At 40.9% G+C, this 22,907-nt stretch overlaps 1 protein-coding gene across 4 annotated transcripts in view; it reads right to left on the reverse strand.

Annotated features, from left to right (window-relative positions):
- The window catches only part of psme3ip1 (proteasome activator subunit 3 interacting protein 1), a 124,161-nt gene that overhangs the window by 95,473 nt on the left and 5,781 nt on the right, over positions 1-22,907 (reverse strand). Inside the window, exon 1 of one of the 4 annotated variants that reach the window (XM_073069848.1) lies at positions 138-159. The exons of the other annotated variants lie outside the window; for them this stretch is intronic. The gene's annotated coding sequence lies outside the window, so the exon portion shown is untranslated. Of the gene's footprint in view, positions 1-137; positions 160-22,907 lie in introns of those variants that run through there. 4 annotated transcript variants of the gene reach the window in all.

Consider the following 22,907-nt stretch of genomic DNA (forward strand, 5'->3'; position numbering starts at 1 on the left):
CAGAGGTAACACATGCTAACCAAATAAATCATCCTGTATGTTTTGCTCACTCAGAATTGAATGATGTACAATATTAAAAAGATGTTAAAATATATGAGAAGAAATTACACAAATTTAAGTTTTTTCATGGCAAGTACCTCCAGGGCATATCGTGTATGTTTCATCATTTCAGTGGGCGTCCAATTTTTTTCATTTTACAAAACGAATGAGAAAACTAATACCTAAACAGTAAAAAAGACATTATATTCCACTAACGGAACCCATAATTTCACAATAATGAAATATTCTCAAGCATTTAAATTCTACAGACAAAATGGCAACCACTCAAACAACTCCAGCATACAAAATACATGATGTTAAAGCGGAGCTAATTACCAACAAGTCACATTGCAACACTGTGCAGAGTAAGAGAATCCACAGGACAGATATACTCCATTTATTGAAAAGCAATAATGCCTATAAAGGAAAAGCTTGGTACTTCACAGAATAACTCATTTAGAGTGAAGTGCAGATAAATAAAATATTTAAAAATTCTATTTTAGTCACTGCAGTGTAGTGTATTCCAAGCATATCATGGCAATCCCCAGAGCTTCAGCGATGCCACCTAAGCTTGGAGCCAAAGGTTTGTATCCATGGCGTGGTGAATCTCTTTATGTCATCAAAATTTTAAGAAAACAAAGTGTGAAGTTGTGAACACTCATAGCGAACATGAGCACACATCAATTCTTCCAACTTTTGGCTACATCTAGAAATTAGCACCTGATCATTATAATAAGCAACAGTGCAAAGCTGCACTAATTTTGAACGTATAAAAAAGGCAAGTTTAGAAGTCGAACTTTTACCTAACTCTGAACTGAATAGACAAATGATTAAAGACCACTAGGAGTAAAACTATGAAACCCAACCTTCATAAGACAATCAAGCAAGTCACAGAATAAACACTTACTAAACATTATACATCAAATCATGATTAACTTGATCCACCCCTCCGGATCTCTTAAATTACTCAGTATTGTACATGGCCCACATGCAAACCCAACAAATTAACCAAGCCTTGACATTTTCTCTACCAATTCTGAATCAAAGCCTCCTAAAACCACAGTTTTCTGGTGATACTGAAAAACTGAAACTGCAATTACGGTAGTTCATTCTTTTCTTCAATTTAAATACATCAAGAATGCTGTTTCAAAAATACATTAAATCCACGGTAAATATTATCAATAACTCTGGTTTTCCCTCTTTGCTTATGCCCAATCACATTGGATTAATTCAGTGTGGTTTTCCATACTTTCAGAACTTGTGGTGGACCATACTTCCTGCAAGTTAAATTTCTGCTGGGTCCCTTGAGCTACAAAATCCTTAATCATTGCCACTGCAAAGTGTGCTGCTATTTAAAATGATTTCCAACAAGACCTCAAGATATCAATACAGTTGTGGGGAAATGCTGGGAACATAAAACTACACAGCTTCTTGTTTTTATCAACCTAATTAAAGGCTTCTTCAGTCATATGCAGTGAAGGCTTCTTTCACAATTCTCACAACACTCAGTGATTCAGGAACAGCTTCTTCCCCTCTGCTATATGATTCCTAAATGGACATTGAGCCCATAAACGCTGCCTCACCTTTTTAAAAAATATTATTTCTGTTAACCACTATTTTTAACCTAATTGCTTAAAAAAAACATATATACACATACTGCAATTGATTTACTTATTTATTAAAACAACAACACACACAAAATGCTGATGGAACACAGCAGGCCAGGCAGCATCTATAGGGAGAATCGCTGTCGACGTTTCAGGCTGAGACCCTTCGTCAGGACTAACCGAAAGGAAAGATAGTAAAAGATTTGAAAGTAGAGGGGGGAGGGGGAAATGCAAAATGATAGGAGAAGACCGGAGGAGGTGGGATGAAGCTAAGAGCTGGAAAGGTGATTGGCAAAAGTGATACAGAGCTGGAGAAGGGAAAGGATCATGGGACGGGAGGCCTCAGGAGAAAGAAAGGAGGGTGGGGGGGAGCACCAGAGAGAGATGGAGAACAGGCAAACAACTAAATATGTCAGGGATGGGGTAAGAAGGGGAGGAAGGACATTAACAGAAGTTAGAGAAGTCAATGTTCATGCCATCAGGTTGGAGGCTACCCAGCTGGTATATAAGATGTTGTTCCTCCAACCTGAGTTTGGATTCATTTTGACAATAGAGCAGGCCATGGATAGACATATCAGAATGGGAATGGGACGTGGAATTAAAATGTGTGGCCACTGGGAGATCCTGCTTTTTCTGGCGGACCGAGCGTAGGTGTTCAGCGAAACGGTCTCCCAATCTGCGTCGGGTCTCACCAATATACAAGAGGCCACACGGGGAGTACCGGACACAGTATACCACACCAGCCGACTTACAGGTGAAGTGTCGCCTCACCTGGAAGGACTGTCTGGGGCCCTGAATGGTGGTGAGGGAGGAAGTGTAAGGGCAGGTGTAGCACTTGTTCCGTTTACAAGGATAAGTGCCAGGAGGGAGATCGGTGGGAAGGGATGGGGGGGACGAGTGGACAAGGGAGTCGCGTAGGGAGCGATCCCTGCGAAAAGCAGAAAGGGGGGGGGAAATGAGCTTGGTAGTGGGATCCCGTTGGAGGTGGCGGAAGTTACAGAGAATTATACGTTGGACTTCTTACTTCTTGGACCTCCCCTTCTTACCCCATCCCTGACATATTTAGTTGTTTGCCTGTTCTCCCCCCCTCCTTTCTTTCTCCTGAGGCCTCCCGTCCCATGATCCTTTCCCTTCTCCAGATCAGTATCACTTTTGCCAATCACCTTTCCAGCTCTTAGCTTCATCCCACCCCCTCCAGTCTTCTCCTATCATTTCGCATTTCCTCCTCCCCCACTACTTTCAAATCTCTTACTATCTTTCCTTTCAGTTAGTCCTGACGAAGGGTCTCGGCCCGAAACATTGACAGCGATTCTCCCTATAGATGCTGCCTGGCCTGCTGTGTTCCACCAGCATTTTGTGTGTGTTGTTGTTTGAATTTCCAGCATCTGCAGATTTCCTCGTGTTTACTTATTTATTAAGTTTTTTTCTTTCTATATTATCATGTATTGCATTGTACTGGCGCTAAATTAACAGATTTCATGAAGAATGCCGGTGATAATAAACCTGATTCTGATTCAGTATCTTCATCTCCACTCTCCAACAAATTTTCACCAATAGCACCAAAATGATGCAATTCCACACATGCTCAACTGGGAGGCTCATCCTAAACTAAAATCTCATGTTTTAATCTGAGATACACTTCGGACAGACTTTGAAATGTACAAGTCTGGTACGCAATTCCAGATCAGGAGCTTTGCTCAAGCAAACGACAAACTTGTCCCTTCAGTAAGCTGGGGGGGGGGGGGGGGGCGCAGTCAGGGAGAATACCAGAGTCATCTCAGGTGATTGTAAATACTGTACCCAAATTCATACCCTTGTACTCAACCTTCACCAACCTCAGCAGTGACACTGAAATTAGCATCAGCATTGCTGAGATGAGAAGTACCAACCTAAAGTCAAACATAAAGCTCTATACTTATTATTCCACAACATGGAGAAGTAACATTGACAATTAATAGAAAACTATTTTGATTGCCTGCTTCCTTAAGTATGGCCTCTATTATGCACTCATTAACTGGTACCATTTCTGAAATGATAAACACAAGGGATTCTGCAATGCTGGAAATCCAGAGTAAAAGAGAATATGGGTGGAACTCAGAAGGTCAGGCAGCATCCACAGAAAGGAATAAACAGTCAACATTTCGGGCCAAGACCCTTCATCAGGACTCTGTGCCAAGGTACAGTGAAGTTTTGAAATGAGGCCAAATAGCCACATGATCTGATTTGTTTGTATTTTCTCTTTTGCTTTGCCATCTGGGCATGACTGGCAAGACCAGCATTTATTGCCCATGATTAACAGCATTTAAAAGTGATGATAAACCACTTCTTGGACCACAGCAGAACTTCTGGTAAAGTTGCCCCCCCTAGTCCTATTGATCAAAGACAGCAAAGAGAGTGATAGTTAAAAACAATATTTCCCAACAAAGATTGTATGCAACTTGGAATGGAATATTCAGGTGGCAGTTTTATCATGTACCAGAATCTCACCCCCCCCCCCCCGACAGAACATGCATGCTTGCAAGGTGCTATCACAGTAACCAAGGCAAAATACAAGAACAGTACAATTTAAATATGATTTGTCCTGTAGACATTGTGCAGTAGTAGCGGGGGGGGGGGGGGGGGGGGGTAGGGAATCAAAGCAGTACCAATTGAACAGGATAACATTAAGCTTCCTGAGAGTTGTGGGGGGGAGAAGGGAGATTATTCCATCATCCTGGGCCTAGTTGATGACTCTGAGGTGTCACTTGATACAAAGTTCTTGCACATCAGAATGTGCATGCCAATGACCCAGTTCAGCTTCTGGCCAGTCAATGAGTCCCGGAAGATTCACGGTGGTGGATTTCAGTGATGGTAATGGTCCTAAATGTCAACAGCAGGTCAGGTAGTTCTCTCTTTTTGTAAATAACCAGTGTCTGGCATATTGAGAATGTTATTTTGCCAGTCAGCAGCTCATACCCAAATGTTTTCAGGACTTGCTAGCTGTAGGCTACAAAGATGCTTATAGAGTTGAATGTTAAGGAACCAACAATTGATATCTCCACTTCTGAACATGGTGTCAGGAAAGTCAAAGTCACAGAATCAAAATTATACTGCATGAAAAGGGTCCCTCAACCCACCGAATTTATGCTGATCATCAGGCACCAACTTATAGAAATCTCCTTTTATTCTCCACACATTCCCATCAAAGCCTCTACTCCACTCTACCTGAACACTTCACACTCCATTCTCAGATTCTTCTACTAGTTAATCATACACTTGTGAACAATTTTCAGCAGATAGCTACCTAATGTAATTTTAGGATGTGGGAGGAAACCAGAACATCCAGAGGAAAATAATGTGTTCAAAGAAAAATGTGCAAACTGAACAGCGCTCGATGTCAGGGCTGAAGGCATCTAGTAAAGCTGCAAGGTAGCAGCTCTATCTGCCCAGTGTTTCCATGCCAACCAAGTATCTATAGTAATCCCATTCTCCAACACATAGCCCATAGTTCTCTACCCTATGGCATTTAAAGTGCTCTGGACTTCTGTTCCAGGTCCAGCACGTTCTAAATTTCAACATCATTCTGGGTGAAAGAAATTCCTCATCCAATCCCTCAGAGTCTCCTTATCTTAAATCTACATCCTCTGGTCATAAATGCCTGCTAAGGGGAAAAACATTTTCCCCCTTAGCAAAGAGATCCACTTATTCTACATCAGAACATTTTGCTCAGAAACAACAGCTTCCAAGAATCCAAATCTTTTTCCCTTAAACAACTGAAAAGTCATGATTTCCATATATATTCTTGCCTTTTTTTTTTGGTATTCATTGATTACTGAGGAAAAGGTGTTAATTCGGATCAGTGGAAGGGGAATAAGAAGTCCTATTCCTCAACCGGACTTAGTGAGATAAAGTACCAGAAGATTTGCTGTCCTGTTATTTACTGAATCAAACTTTCAGTGTATTACTTACAATGATTCCTATGTTACAGCAGTGACTGCATTTGGAAAGTTCATTATGAAACTCTTCAAGATATCTAGAAAGTACACGTAGAGTACTTCATTAAGAACATGCCAAAAGTGAACATTCCAGAACGTGGCCCTTAGGATAATATTATGCAAGTCTGTCACCACTAAAACAAATTGGTTGGAAAATAAATTTTCCTTTCATGCACAGACACCAAGCATCAACTTCAGAGGGGAGGAAGGGGGCAGAGGGCATTCTAAGAAAATCTATTTGTGAATAAGGATGATAAGTAAAGACGAGAGGAAAGAAACAAATCTCTGTGAGCTGTTCTCATAAAGACACATTTCAGAACCAAAAGAAAACAAAAATAAAGCACAGCAGGAGACTGACATGCAAATAGATTATCATTGCTAGAAAAATGTACCACTGGGAAATTTCTGCTGAAAGTTAAAATAAATTCAAAAGCTAAATGAAGGTTAACGTTGTATAAGCTGACATTTAAGCAAAATTAACCCGTGTCCCAACAGAGAAAAACAAATGTAAATTACTTTTACTAATGCCTAATTTGTTGTCTATACAGTGCTTTGTAAAAGTATTCAGCCCCCAACCCTTTATTCACATAAATGAGTATTATAACCAGGGATTTTGATCCAGTTAACTGAAATTTCTTTTGTGTGAATAACATGCTTCTATCCCCCTCCCTAACAAAACCCCCAAAACCAAAAATTGTAAAGCATAAACAACTAAAAATTCAAAAGCTGAAATGTCAGCAATTCAAAGTATTCATCCTCTCTTGCTCAGTACTAAGTTGAACCATCACTCGCAGCTATTACAGCTAGCAGTCTTTTTGGATAAGTCTCTATTAGCTCTGCACAATAGAGCAATATTTTCCCAGTCCTCCTTGTAAAATTGCTGAAGCTGTGCCAAGTTAGTTGGGGAGTGGCAGTGAACAGAGATCTTGAGGTCTTGCTGGATATGTTCGATTGAGTTAAGGTCAAACTTTGACCAGGCCTTGCAAGGACATCAATTTTCTTCATTCGAAGCCACTCCATGGTTGCTCTGGCAGTGTGCTTTGGGTTGTTGTCCTGCTGAAAGATGAACTTTCTCCACAGTTTAGGCTTCTGGCAGAGGATAGCAGATTTTTAATCCAGGATCTCTCTATATTTAACAGCATTCATCTTTCCATCAATCCTGACCAGATTTCCCGTCTTTGCTGCTGAAGAGCATCGCCACAGCATGATGCTACCTCCACCAGACTTTACAGTAGGGATGCTGCTTCCTGGCTGCTGCACAATATTAGGTTAATGCCACACCTACCAGTTAGCGTTGAGGCCAAAAATTTCCACTTTAGTTTCATCCAATCACAAGACCTTCTTCCACATTCTTTACAGTATCTTCTAAGTGATGCTTTGCAAAGTCTTTACGTGCAAGGATATGTCTTTTTTTTTAAACCAGGGCTTCTTCCTTGCCACTCTTCCACTTAAAAATACCCTTTTTGTGCAAGGCCTTAGAGATTGTGGAGCCATGAACTTCATCTCCATCTGCAGCTCACTCAGTTACTGTTGTTGTCACAATAGCCTCTCTTGCAAGTGCCATTCTTCTCTGGCAACTAAGTTTAGAAGGGGTGGTCTGACCTAGGCTGTGTGACTGCCATTTCATAGCTTTCTATTTTTTCATGATGGACTGCACTGAGTTCTGAGGTGTGTTCAGTGCCTTTGAAATGGTCTTCTACCCTTCCCCAGGTTTATGCTTCTCTATTATCACTTCCTGACTTGTCTTGAATGCACTTTTGTCTTCATTTTATTGAAAATCTACAATACCATTAGACCTGACAGAGAGGGGGGCTATTTATTCTTATGAACTCATTGAAAACAGGTGATCCCCCAATTTTCTACAACAACAAACTGGGTGATTTTGGTAAGGTAATAAACAGTATTGTACCGGAGGAAAGTTAGTGTAATAATTACAAATGGGTTGAATACTTTGTCAGCCTCACAGTTTTGGTTTTTAATTTGGTAAATTGACAACAGGTAAATTGGTATTTGTTTTGGATATTTTTCTTTTGAGTTGACATGCACAATATTTTGTAGATTAGCTCAAAAAAATCCCACTTCAAAATATTTTAAATTTAGAAATGAAATAGTAAAATGTGAGAATAGTTATGGGAGCTGAATACTGTTTCAAGGCACTGATTTAAGGCTTTGGATCTCTGCATGCCACTTTAAAACACAGAGATGAAATAACTTTTTACTTCAACTCAAACTAGATTAGTAAAATTTCATATTTTATGAGAGACAAATACAATAGTTACCTATTTTCTCATATGAACTTCAACTTAACCATTTAAAAACCTAATCACAACATAAAAATGTTAACATTACTCAACTACCGGTAATTCTTTATTTTTGTCTGTGAAGAATTTAGTTTAATCGACTCATTTTAGAATGAATCAAAGATTATGTGGGAGCTGGGGACTTGAAACCTGGGGTATCGGTAAATCCAATATGTTTGCTATCCCATTTAATGGCCATATAAAGCATCCATGAACACGGCAAAATGTTCTGCTGTGCCAGGATGAAGGTATCTGTGCTTAATTGTGGAATAGGAATACCGTCTCTAATTCAGAGTGTGCTGTGGTATGGCTTGACTGGTTAGGGATAAAAGATATGATGAAGGTGAAAATTCCCCAATACTCACTTCCCAACTGGGAGCAAAATGATTAAATTCACCACTCTGCTCCACTTGGTCACTTGACACAGCTATTCTCTTCCCAAACGATTTTTAGCATCATAGTAGTTCTTCAATTACAGACTTTTCAAATGTCTTACCAGCTGTTATGTAATACTTACATTTATCCACTTACAATATTTACTTACCTTAAGGTCATTCACATGTTCCTTTATATTAACAACGTGGAGGGAAAAAAATCAAATAAAAACACAATAAAGAAATCTGAAATGTTGGCAAGTACCTCCTCAGCTCTATATTTCTGTCAAGTTATCTCTTACGTTATTCTGTAAAGGTAAACAAGAAGAGGATATGTTTGCACACAATAGCTTCCTTTAATGTAGGAACATTATTCCAACAATGAAAGGATCATTACTGAATTAAATTATCACATATTAGCACAAAGGTACTAAGGATCGGTCAAAGTAGATGACTTTAAAGAGCATATCTAAAAGGAACAAAATGGAGTGAAGAAGCAGAGATGTTTCAGAAGTTCCAAAGCTTAGGGGCTTTGGAAATGGAATTGGAGATGGTTTCTTATTGTCACATGTACCAAAATACAGTGAAAAGCTTAAGCTGCATTACTGTTAATACAGATCAAATCATTACACAGTGCTTTGAGGTAGTACAAGGTAAGCAATAACAGAATGCATAAAAAAGTGTAACAGCTACAAAGAAAGTGTCGTGCATGATCACAATAAGGTAGATTGTAAGGTCAGAAATTCATCTCATCATAGTAGGGAACAATTCTTATAACAGCAGGATAGAAGCTTTCCTTGAGTCTGGTGGCACGTGATTTCAGGCTTCTGTATTTTCTGCCCGAGAGAAGAGCAGAGGAGAGAGAACGTCCAGGGTGGATGGTGTCTCTGATTATGCTAGCTGCTTTATTAACGGAGCAAGCAATATAGAAGAGGCCACTAAGATCACAGCATAGAGGTGAAAAGCAGATACCACTTGGATGGATACAGGGCTGGAAAGCATTTAAAAAAAGGGGCAGCTTGAGATCATGGATATACAGGTGGCACCCGTTTTTTGAACATTCGCTTTACGACAGCTCGCTGTTACGAAAGACCTATGTTAGTACCTGATTTCGCTAACCAAAGAGGAATTTTGTTTTTACAAAAAAAAAGACGTCCGCTTTATACGCGTGTTTACCCCGAGAAAGACTACCATGACCGTGAAGCCTTGTGCAGGCAATTGTGTACATATGTGTGTACATGCATAGGTGTGTACGTGCACATGCATTTACGTGCCGATTTTTCTTTCTCCAAATCGATTTTAGCTCACTGTCTTCCCGATTTTGGTAAGTGAAACTACACCATACATACAAAATTTCTACTTTATATAGGCTGTATATTTATCATATCATTCCTGCTTTTACTATATCTTCATGTTATTTTAGGTTTTGTATGTTATTTGGTAGGTTATTTTTTTTGGTCTGGGAACGCTCAAAAATTTTTCCCATATAAATTAATGGTAATTGCTCCTTCGCTTTATGACATTTCGGCTTACAAACGGTTTCATAGGAACGCTCTACCTTCGGATAGTGGGGGAAACCTGTATCCAAAAGCAAGCAAGAGGCACTGTTTAACTGCCAGCCACTATGAATCAGCAAGTATAAGGGCAATTGAGAGTTTTGTGTGACCAAGTTTACAAAAGGGACAAACACTGCAACTCCACTGTCCAAAGCTCTTCAATTTTCACCTCTTCCTGTGTTAATGTTCAAGGCTGGAAAAGTTAATTTTCAAATTCTCTTAACCCATCTTCACCTAGCTGTTCCACTGATGTTCAGGAAATGTTGAGAGATAGGCTTGCCATGAACAATAAATATCTGAAATGAGATCCTTCACTTTCACTAAATCCTCAACCATCTCCCTCAATCGATTTCTTAAAAAAAATATCAAACCAATACTTGACCAGTCAATTTTACATCTTTTCCAGTTAATTGCTATTATCTATGTATAATTGCAATTTCTCCCATTACTGTTTTCTATACCTTTGTTCAAGTGCTACAGATTTCTAAATAGGACATTTTCTAATTGATCTGTGATTTCTCAAAATCAGCAACCAAGCAATTGAAATACATTGAACTTAATACCAGGTTTTTAATTGATCAAATTTCATAATGTGTAAAATGAGCAGAAAGCTATTTTCTCGAACTGTTTTATTCATGTAGCTTTTCATTTAGAGAATTCATTACAACAGTAATAATCACATGCTTTTTAGAGATGTCACATCAAATTAGGTTACAGAAAAACATTACTCCCTTTCATAAATTCCTTTAAATTAGATAGTGAAATAATGACATTGAAAATTGAATACATATTTTTCAATGCAATGAGATATGTGCCTGCAGAGTACAAAATTAATTTCGTGAAGGACAACATTTCTATCCCATGTTTCCTCACACAGTACTCCAGGTTTTAGGAAGTATTCGTGAAATTAAAGCAAAAAAATCAAAATCCCAAATTACAGCATGTGGTAATCCAATGTAACAATTATCAAAAGCTTTCTTTCCTTTAAACTAGTGAGTGGACCTTACCGTAGTTACATTCAGAGTATCTCAATGTTGTATAAAAGGCAGATTACAAGGTTCACAATATCTTGCCTAATGGCATTTAAGTTAAATTTTAATACAATGTTATGATTAGGAACATTGCTCATAGGGAAATTTGCACTGTTTCATGTGAATCTAGACCATTTTTCAAATATGCCTTGCCACAAATGGCACTTGAAGCCCAAAAGCCTTTAAAAAGTCATCACCACATGCAAAAGATATGAGCCCATACAACATCCTAGTACTGAAAAACGGCCTTCCAGAACTAAACATGCCTCTAGCCAAACCATTCCAATGAAGTTGCAATGCTGGCACCCACTTGATATTGTGGAAAATCACCCAGATGTATTCCATTCACACAAAGCAGGATAAATGCAATCTGGCTAATTACCGTCTCATCATTCTGCTTTCAATCATCAAAGTAATGAACTGTTGTCACAATGCCAATAAACAGCACTGATTCACCAATTAGTTACTCACTGAAACCCATTTTGGGTGTTACTACGACTATTCGGCTGCAGATCTCATTTCAGGCTTGGCCCAAACATGAACTCTAAAGAGCTAAGAGCACCTACCCTTGGCATCAAGCTAGGATTTCAACAAATATGCCATCAAATTACACTGAACTAAAGTAAATGGGCATTAAAAGGGAAAGCACATCAGAGGATGGAGTCATACAAAACAAATATATTTGCCAATGACTGCATAACATTCAATTGCATTCACAATACTTCAACATGTATCAAGATGTGGATAGCACTTAGCCATGAGCTAATAAGTAGTAAATAAGACTCAGGACAAAAGCTTCCATTAATAACTACCTCCAACAAGAGGGAATCTAACTACCTACTCTTGCCAATCAATGGCACTACCCCAATCAAAAGCACCACCGTCAATATTCTGATCACCATTAACCGGAAATTCATCTGAACCAATGGAGCAAGTGTTTAGCTAGATCTACTTGGTTCACAGGGCAACCACAAACAATGTATTCACTGCACCATTCAGGTGTACAGCAGGGTCTGCTTGAAGTTGGGAAAAAGAGTGAGCAGTCACATCAGGCAGCTTAAAAAGCAGTAAAATTTTTGTCCCTGTTGTTGCTGCTGCCCTTAATTTTGTGCACTCTAAAAATGCACAGAGAAAATCAAAATAAATGCTTTAAAATGTCAAAATTATTCAAATTTTAAGCAGATTTTGCCAAGTTTAAATACACTTGATAATTTGCTAAGAGCAAAAGAACAGGAGGATCGCATTGTTTAATGCACTGCCATAACGGAAACAAAAGCTACATAAAAACAACAACTAATGAATTCATTAAACATCATTGCCCTTTTATTCCACAGAGGCGGCTGCTGCATATAAATTTGATGGATGGTATTCAGACTTGTGAAAATCTGTTACTAGAAAGGATGCTGATGGAGCGCCACCTGGTGAATAAACTTGATACTATCACAACTTTGTGATTTTACTGGACAGAATTTCAATTCGCTGTTAGCATGATCAAAAACATGAATCTCAAATCATTGTAGCTGCTCCATGGTTCCCTCACTTCTGCAGCTAGCTTCTCTTGTACCACAGTCAACAGCCATTGCATACTTCATCTAATATATGCACAACAGTCTGAGAGAGGATATGGCAATGTTTAAGCAAGCAAAGCAACTGACTAATCTATCAGTGATTAATAACATTGAGATGATGGTTATCGGGTTAATATAGAAATTGAGATAAATTGTTCCAATATATTTTGTTACTTCAGAACTGAAAATCAGTTGGCTGTTGATTTTTTCCCCACAAATTGTAATGGCATCAGCAAAGAAGAAATAGCCTTCCCTGACGCCTTTCAAATCATTGTCAGGGACTTCAAACAGGCTTGTTTGAAGAAATCGCTGCCCAATTATTACCAACATATCAGATGCAGCTCCAGGGGTCCCAGCACACTCGACCACTGCTATACTACTTATAAAGAATACTTTCTGTTTGATCCCTAGACCGCATTTTGGAAATCTAATCATTTGGCTGTCCTCCTACCTACAGACAAGCAGAAGCTAACAGAGCAAGACTCCGGAAGTCAGGTCAGGAGCCAGCGGAGTGGCTACGGGATTGCTTCAAGTCTGTGGACTGGGCAGTGCTCAGGAACTCAGAGGGCCTGAACAAATACACTGCAGTTGTCACAGACTTCATAAAAACAGTCGTAGTGCGTGTCCCCACAAAATAATTCAGTCTTCCCCATCCAGAAGCTCTGGATGAACCATGAGATCTGCAATCTGCTGAGGCATTAGAGTCTGGCAACCAAATAAAACACAAGAAGTCCAAGTATGATCTCCAGAAAGCCATCTCACACACAAAGAAGCAAATCCGGCCCAAACTTGAATCACAGTAGGATGCTCGACGGCTGTGGCAGCTTGAATGCTACCACTTCCTACAAAGTGAAACCAAGCAACATAGCCAAAGGTTTCACTCCTATGAGCTCAATGTCTTTAATGGTTGTGTTGAGTGTAAAAACATGGAGCACCTTCGCAAATTCCCACAGCTCCTGATGACCCTGTGATTTCAGTCTGAGGCCAACATAAGAACATCCTTCAGGAGGGTGAACCCACAGAAAACATCTGACCCAGACAGAATACCTGGCTGAGTACTAAAAAACTGCTCAGCATTCAATACCATCATCCCCTCAAAACTAATCAGTAAGATCCAAGATCTAGGCCTCAGAACCTCCTTGTGCAACTGTTTCCTGCAATTGCTTGCAGTCAATTTGAATTAGCAACATCTCCTTCACAACCTCCATCAACACTAGTGCACCTTTATACTTAGTCTGTGAGGCTAAGCACAACTCCAATACCACATTCAAGCTTGCTGACAACAACACAGTCATTGGACGAATCAAAGGTAGTGATGAATCGGCATATAGAAGGGAGACTGAAAATCTGGCTGAGTGGTGACACAACAACCTCTCACTCAATGTCAGCAAGACCAAGGAGCTGATTATTGACTTCAGGAAGAAACCAAAGGTCCATGAGCCAGTCCTTATCAGGAGATGAGAGGTAGAGAGGATCAGCAACTATAAATTCCTTGGTGTTATCTTTACAGAGGATCTGTTCCTGGTCCAGCACGTGCCATTACAAAGAAAGCATGGCAGCACTGTCACTATCTTAGAAGCCTGCAAAGATTTGGCACGTCACCTAGGACTTTGACAAACTTCTTTAAATTTGCGGTGGAGAGTACATTAACTGATTGCATCATGGCCTGGCATGGAAACACCAACACCTTTGAACGGAAAAGCCTACAAAAAGTAATGGACGCAGCCCAGTCCATCACGGGTAAAGCCCTCCCCACCATGGAGCACATCTACACAGAGCGCTGTCATAGAAAAGCATCAGTCATCATCAAGGACCCCCACCATTCAGGCCATGCTCTCTCCTCGCTGTTGCCATCAGAAAGGAGCTGCAGGACTAAGACCACCAGGTTCAGGAACAGTTATTACCTCAACCATCAGGCTCTTGAACCAGAGGGGAGAACTTCACTCACCCTATCACTGAACTGTTCCCATAACCTGACTCACTTTCAAGGACTTTTAAGCTCATGTTTTGATATGTATTACTTTTTTTTTTCTTTTTGTATTTACACAGTTGTTGCCTTTTGGCTGTTTGTCCATTCTGTTGGGTGCAGTGTTTCATTACCGTAGATTCCGGACTACAGAGCGCACCTGATTTTTAGCCGCTGGCACTAATTTTAGAAATAAAATCATTTTTTTAAATGTAAAGGCCGCACCGGATTTTAGGCCGCAGGTGTCCCACGTTGTAATATGAGATATTTACACAGAAAGATATTACACGTGAGGATTTTTTTAACTTTTAATTAAATCCATATGGTAACAAAAACAAATACATATTGCAAATGCTTTTTTTCGAACCGTGCCCGTACGCGGCTACTTTTAAATATACGTTGCGTATACTTCTTTACTGAACAACATTCCAATATCTCCTAACGACTGGTAAAAAATATATATACTGCAGCCTACCAGGAAAAGTTATTGATACCTTTAACTTAAAAGCAGAGTTCGCTCGGATCCAAAGCCGCTCGCGTAATGCCGCTCCCCCCCTCCTTTCCGTTTCATCGCAAACGGCATTTAAAAGCAGATTTCGCTCGGATCCAAAGCCGCTCGCGGAATCCGCTCCCCCCCTCCTTTCCGTTTCATCGCAAACGGCATTTAAAAGCAGATTTCGCTCGGATCCAAAGCCGCTCCGCCGCTCGACCCCCTCCGTCCCGTTTCATCGCAAACGGCATTTTCCCACAAGACGCCGCGAAACCGGGTGTGTCGTCATAGCATCCCGCGATGTAGTACAGAAAACAAATATAGTTTAAACTAAGAGGGTAGGTAGCACAATGCTTCGAGTGTTTTCCATGTTGATGAGGGTGAGTACAAATGACTGATTTACAATAATTTAATTGTGAAAGTGCGCTTGATTTATCGTACAATTTCATTGGACCTCTGTGAACTACTCATCAATTTTATTGGTCTACTGTTACGAGGCAAAATGTTTACGAGGCGGCATGAAAAAAACTTTGCATTAGCCGCATCGGATTATTGGCCGCAAAGTTCAAAGCTGTTCAAAATGTGGGAAAAAAGTAGCGGCTTAAAATCCGGAATCTACGGTAATTCTTTTGTGTTTCTTATATTTACTGTAAATGCCCACAGAAAATGAATCTCAGGGTTGTATATAGTGACATACATGTACACTGATAATAAAATTACTTTGAACATCTCTGTAGTAGAAGCAGAATTAGGCCATTTGGCCCATCAAGTCTGCTCATCTCCAACTCCCCTGACACAGTACTCCAAGCAAAGGGCTTTTCCATCGACTGTATGGACCGTGGCATCAATGAAAGGAAAAGACGACAATTTCTGCTCCATGGTAAATTTGTCATGGTTCATGGACGAGGTGGTTCAATCCCATTCCTGCTGACCTGATTTGCAACTTCTGGCGGTTAAGTGCCTGCCGTTTTACATACTGGGGGCATAGCAGTTGTTTGAAAACGAACCAAAACCGCTCAGAGACTAAGCACAGTATGACACACTCCAAAAAATAAAGTTCCAAAGTTCAAAAGAGTGTGTTTGATCCTTTATTTAAGAAACCAGCAAGGACAAACAATCTTGTAACTACCTTGAAACTAAAACTAGCAATATAACAAAATAAGCGGTCTAGGCAGTAGTTAGCAATCTTAGCGTATTTAAGCGGTCAAGAAAATAAATCACCCCCTGCCTACTCCCAGGCTCTAACCAAACTAAACTGAACTTAGACAAAGCGTGAATACGTAACTATATTCATTCACTTCTACCAAGCCCCAACCCCCAAATCTCCCATAATGAACAAGCAACACAAAATACAACACAGAAAGAAAGAAAATAGATACGTGGATCCGACCAAGGGCATTCTCCACCATCATTCTTACTGCAGTCTACATCCCAACTCACACTGATGTGAAGCTAGCACTTGGGGAATTCAGTGCTGTGATCAATGTGTTGTGCACAGAACAGAGTATCTCAACGCTTTCCTTATCATCACTGAAGACTTCAACCAAGTTAGCTTGAAGAAGTCTCTGCCTAATTAGCATCAACATGTCACCTTCAAAAATCAAACAAGCTTGATCGCTGCTATATATGGTATGTTGCCTCCCTGATGTCAAGATCAGACTGGGTCCATAGCATTCTCAAGGGAGAGGGTGAGCAGCCAGAAGTCTTGGTACATATTGGCACCAATGACATAGGTAGACAAGATGAGGTTTTAAAAGAGAGATTTTAGGGAGCTAGATAGAAAAATGAGAAACAGGACCTCCAGGGTAGTAATCTCTGGATTACTGCCTGTGCTGCATGCCAGTAAGGGCAAGAATAGGATGATTTGGCAGGTGAAATTGTGGCTGAGGAACAGATGCAGGGGTCAGGGGTTCAGTTCTATGGATCACTGGGATCTCTACTGGGGAAGGCAACGACCTGTAAAAAAGGGACGGGTTACACCTGAACCTGAGGGGGTCCAATATCCCTGTGGGCAGCTTGGCTACAGTTGTTCAGGTGTGTTTAAACTAATTGGGCAGGGGGATGGGAACCGGAGTGATAATGCTGATGATAAGGTAGTTGGTTTACAAACCGAGGCAATATGTAGTGAGACTCCTAGCAAGGAGAGGCTGATGATAGGGCAAAATTGCAGTCAACAGTATGAGTTGCAACAGAAAACAGACAGAATTGGAAAGGATGAATACAGGACTGAAAGTACTGTATTTGAATGCACACGGTTATAGGAATAAAGAAAATGAACTTACAGATCAGAAAATGAACTTACTGCACAGTTACAGATCAGCACTTATGATGTTGTGGGAATCACTGTATCATGGCTGAAAGAAGATTATAGCTGGGAGATTAACGTCCAAGGACACACATTGCATCGAAAGGACAAGCAGGAAGGTGGGGGGGGGGGGGGGGGTGGCGTTGCTCTGTTGGTAAAAAATGAAATCAAATCATTAAAAAAGGTGACATTGAATCTGAGGGTGTTGAATCATTGTGGATAGAGCTAAGGAACTGCATGGGTAAAAAGACCCTGATGAGAATTGTATACATACCCCCAAATAAGGATGTGATCTACAAATTACAACAGGAGATAATAAATGCATGCCAGAAGGGCAATGTTACAATAGTCATGGGGGATTTCAATATGCAGATAGATTGGGAAAATCAGGTTGGTGCTGGATTCCAAAAAGGGGAATTTCTAGAATGCCGATGAGATGGCTTTTTAGAGTAGCTCATGGTTGAGCCCATTAGAGGATCAGCTATTCTGGATTTGGTGTTGTACAATGAACTGGAATTGAGCAGAAAGGTTAAGGCAAAAGAACCCTTCAGGGCAATGATCATAATATGATCGAATTCGCTCTGAAATTTGAGAAGGAGAAGCTGAAGTCAGATGTATCAGTATTACAGTGGAGTAAAGGGAATTACAGAGGCATGAGAGAGGAGTTGGCCAGAAATGATTGGAAAAGATCACTGGCAGGGATGACGGCAGAGCAGCAATGGCTGAAATTTCTGGAAGCAATTCGGAAGGCACAGCACCTATCCATCCCAAAGAGGAATAAGTATTCTAAAGGCAAGATAACACAACTGCAGCTAACAACAGAAGTCAAAGCCAATATAAAAGTCAAAGAGAGGGAATATAATAAAGCAAAAACTAGTGGGAAGTTAAAGGATTGGTAGGATTTTAAAAGGTAACAGAACACAACTACAAAAGCCATGAAGAAGGTAAAAATGGAATATGGAAGTAAGCTAGCCAATAATATTAAAGAGAATATCAAAAGTTTCTTCAGATACATATCACAAAAGAGAGGCGAGAGTGGATAGCCGACCTCTGGGAAACAATCTGCAGAGCTAGTAATGGGGGACAAGGAAATGGCGAACAAACTGAATAAAATATTTGTATCAGTCTTCACTGTGGAAGACATTAGCAGTATGGTGGAAGTTCCAGGTGTCAGGGGCCATGAAGTGTGTGAAGTTACAGTTACTAGGGAGAAGATTCTTGGGAAACTGAAAGGTCTGAAGGTAGGCAAGCCACTTGGACCAGATAGTGTACACCCCAGAGTTCTAAAACAGGTGGTGGAAGTGATTGTAGAGGCATTAGTAATGATCTTTAAAGAATCACGAGATTCAGGAATGGTTCTGTATAACTGGAAAATCGCAAATACCACTCCAATCTTCAAGAAAGGAGAGAGGCAGAAAAAAGGAAATTTATAGGCCAGTAAGTCTGATCTCAGTGGTTGGTAAGATGTTGGAGTCGATTGTTAAGGATATAGTTTCAGGGTACTTGGAGGCACATGATCAAATAGGCTGCAGTCAGCATGGTTTCCTCAAGGGAAGATCCTACTTGAGAAATCTGTTGGAATTATTTTTAAGAAAAATACAAGCAGATAGACAAAGGAAAATTGGTTGATGTTGTGTACTTCGATTTTCAGAAGGTCTTTGATAAGGTGCCACAAGCTACGAGCCCATGGTATTGCAGGAAAGATTCTAGTATGGATAAAACAGTGGCTGATTGGCAGGAGACAAAGAGTAGGAATAAAGGGAGCCTTTTCTGGTTGGCTATCTGTGACTAGCTCTGTTCCATAGGGGTCTGTGTAGGAACCAATTCTTTTAAAGCTTATGTCAATGATTTGGATGACAAAATTGATGGGTTTGTTGCAATGTTTGCATACGATACAAAGATAGGTGGAGGGGCAGGTAGTTTTGAGGAAGTAGTGAGGCTACTTAGATTAGGAGAATGGGCAAAGAAGTGGCAGATGGAATAGTGTCGGGAAGTGTATGGTCATGCACTTCGATAGAAGTGAAAGGGTTGACTAATTTCTAAATGGAGAGAAAATACAGAAGTCTGAGGCGCAAAGGGACATGGGAGCCCTTGTGCAGGATTCCCTGAAGGTTAATTTGCAGGTCGAGTCTGTAATGAAGGGGACGAGAATATAAAAGCAAGGATGTAATGTTGAAACTTTATAAAGCACTGGAGAGGCATCACTTGGAGTATTGTGAGCAGTTCTCGACATATTGTCTTAGAAAGGATGTGCTGGAACTAGAAAGGTTTCAAAGGAGGTTCACGAAAATGATTCCAGGATTGAATGGTTTGTCATATGAAGAGCATTTGATGGCTCTGGGCCTCTATTCACTGGAATTCAGAAGAATGAGGGGTGATCTCATTGAAACCTATCAAATGGTGAAAGGTCTTGATACAGTGATATTTCCTAAGGTGGAAAAGTCTAAGACACAGCCTCAGAATAGATGGGTGAGCTTTTAGGACGGAGATGAGGAGGAATTTCTTTAGCCAGAGAGTGGTGAATCTGTGGAATTCATTGTCACAGGCAGCTGTGGGGGCCAAGTCTTCATGTATATTTAAGGCAGAGGTTGAGAGACTCTTGAAGGATAATGTGGTTGGGGGAGGCAGGAAATTGGGGCTGAAAGGAAAAATGGGTCAGCCATGATGACATGGCAGAGCAGACTCAATGGGCCAAATGGCCTATTTCTGCTTCTATATTTTATGGTCTTATGATCTATGCCACCAAAAGGAACATGTACTGGTTCCATCTACACTTGGTAAATCCAACCACCTAGCTGTGCATTACCTTTGTACAGACAGAGAATGAAGAGCGTAGCACCAGTGGAGAGGACAATGAACAGCTTGACAAGGGAGGCAATGGAGCAAATACAAAAACCCTCACATCGGTGGATGGACCATGGTGCTCCCAGTGCGGCCTCCTCTACACTTGTGAGACCCAATGTAGATTGGGGAACCACTTTGTCGAGCACCACAGCTCCAGCTACAAAAAGTGGAATTTCCCAGTGGCCAACTATTTCAATTCCTATCCCCATTCTTGTTCCAACATGCTGGTCCATGGCCTCCTCTTCTGCCATGACAAGGCCACTCTCAGTTTGGAGGAGCAACACTTCATATTCCATCTAGCCTCTAACCTGATGGCATGAACATCAATTTCTCCAACTTCTGGTAATCTTCCCCTCCCGCTTTCCTCTATGGACTCTTACCTCTTCTCCTCATCTGCCTGTCAACTACCCTTGCTGCCCCTCCTCCTTCCCTTTCTCCAATGATACATTCTCCTATCAGATTTGTTGTTCTCCAGCCCTTTGCCTTGTCCACCTATCACCTCCCAGCTTCTTACTTCATCCACCCTCCCCTACCCACCTTGCTTCTCCTAACACCTTCTAGCTTGACATCCTCCCCTCTTCCCCACCTTCTCATTCTGTTTTTCTCCCCCTTCCTTACCAGGTCTTGGCCCAAAACATCAACTGCTTATTTATTGATAAAGATGCTGCCTGACCAGCTGAGTTCCTGAGTTTTGTGTGTGTTGAGTTGAATTGGACCACATTCAAGGATCTGTCAGCTCAGCGGACCTGAATGAGCATGCTACGTCGTCACTGACTTTATAAAGAACTGTGTGAATGAGCTTGTACCTACAAAACATTCTGAGTCTTTCCCAACCAGAAACCCTGTGTGAACCACAAAACTGGTAAGCAGCTGAAGGCCATCTCTGTGGTGTTTAGGACAGGAGATCCAGAGTCATACAAGTTGTACAGGTTCTACATCCGGAAAGCCAACATACAAAAGTATGCAAAAGTTTGAGCACCTCTGGTCAAATTTTCTGTTACTGTGAATAGCTGATTTCCAAAAGGCATGAAGTTAAAAATGATACATTTCTTTAATATTTTAAGCAAGAACACTTTTTTATTTCCATCTTTTACAGTTTCAAAATAACAAAAAAGGAAAAGGGCCGGAAGCAAAAGTTTGGGCACCCTGCATGGCAGTACTTATTAGTAACAACACCTTTGGCAAGTATCACAGCTTGTAAGCGCTTTTTGTAGCCAGCTAAGTCTTTCACTTCTTGTTTGGGGGATTTTCGCCCATTCTTCCTTGCAAAAGACTTCTAGTTCTGTGAGATTCTTGGGCCGTCTTGTATGCACTGCTCTTTTGAGGTCTATCCACAGTTCTCGATGATGTTTAGGTCAGGAGCCATGGCAAAACCTTCAGCTTGCGCCTCTTGAGGTAGTCCATTGTGGATTTTGAGATGTGTTTAAGATCATTATCTTGCTGTAAAAGCCATCCTCTTTTCATCTTCAGCTTTTTTTTTGCTTCCAGAATTTGCTGAATTCATTCTTCCCTCTACCAGTAAACATTCTCCATGCCATTGGCTGCAACACAACACAAGCCTAAAGCATGATTGATCCACCCACGTGCTGAACAGATGGAGAGGTTCATTTCATGAAATTCTGCACCCTTTTTTCTCCAAACATATCTTTGTTCATTGCAGCCAAAAAGTTCTATTCAAAAGGTTCAAAGGAACACCTCAACAAACCTGATGCATTTTGAAAACAAGTCCTGTGGACTGATGAAGTTAAAATAGAATTTTTTGGCTGCAATGAGCAAAGGTATGTTTGGAGAAAAAAGGGTGCAGAATTTCAGGAAAAGAACACCTCTCCAGCTGTTAAGCATGGGGGTGGATCGATGATGCTTTGGGCTTGTGTTGCAGCCAGTGGCACGGGGAACATTTCACTGGTAGAGGGAAGAATGAATTCAATTATATACCAACAAATTCTGGAAGCAAACATCACACCGTCTATAAAAAAGCTGAAGATGAAAAGAGGATGGCTTGTACAACAGGATAATGATCCTAAACACACCTCAAAATCCACAATGAACTACCTCAAGAGGTGCAAACTGAAGGTTTTGCCATGGCCCTCACAGTCCCCCCGACCTAAACATCATCGAGAATCTGTGGATAGACCTCAAAAGAGTAGTGCATGCAAGACGGCCCAAGAATCTCACAGAACTAGAAGTCTTTTGCAAGGAAGAATGGGCGAAAATCCCCCAAACAAGAAGTGAAAGACTCTTAGCTGGCTACAAAAAGCACTTACAAGCTGTGATACTTGCCAAAGTGGGTGTTACTAAGTACTGCCATGCAGGCTGCCCAAAATTTTGCTTCCGGCCCTTTTCATTTTTTGTTATTTTGAAACTGTAAAAGACGGAAATAAATTAAAACACAAAATGCTGGCAGAACTCAGCAGGCCAGACAGCATCTATGGGAGGAGGTAGTGACGACGTTTCGGGCCGAAACCTTTCATCAGGAGTGAAGTAACATGGGATGGTCAAGGGAGGATAGAAAGTGGGGGGAGGGATGGAGTAGAGAGCTGGGAAGTGATAGGCTGGAGGGAAATGGGCTAGGGGGAAGGTGGAGAATTATGGGAAATAAAAGAGAAAGAAAGGTAGGGCTGGGGAGAGATTATAGTGAGGGGGGAAAATGAGAGAGAAAGAGAACCAAACTAAAATTATAGATAGGGATGGGGTGGGAGGGGCAGGGATATCAACAGAGGTCTGTGAGTTGAATGTTCATGCCAGCAGGTAGGAGGCTACCTAGGCGGGAGATAAGGTGTTCCTCCATCAATCTGCGTGTGGCCTCAGCTTGACGGTAGAGGAGGCCAACGAGATCTAGGTGTTCTTGTACAT

Source organism: Hemitrygon akajei, chromosome 17 (genome assembly GCF_048418815.1).
Source record: "Hemitrygon akajei chromosome 17, sHemAka1.3, whole genome shotgun sequence".
NCBI classification, from domain to species: domain Eukaryota; kingdom Metazoa; phylum Chordata; class Chondrichthyes; order Myliobatiformes; family Dasyatidae; genus Hemitrygon; species Hemitrygon akajei.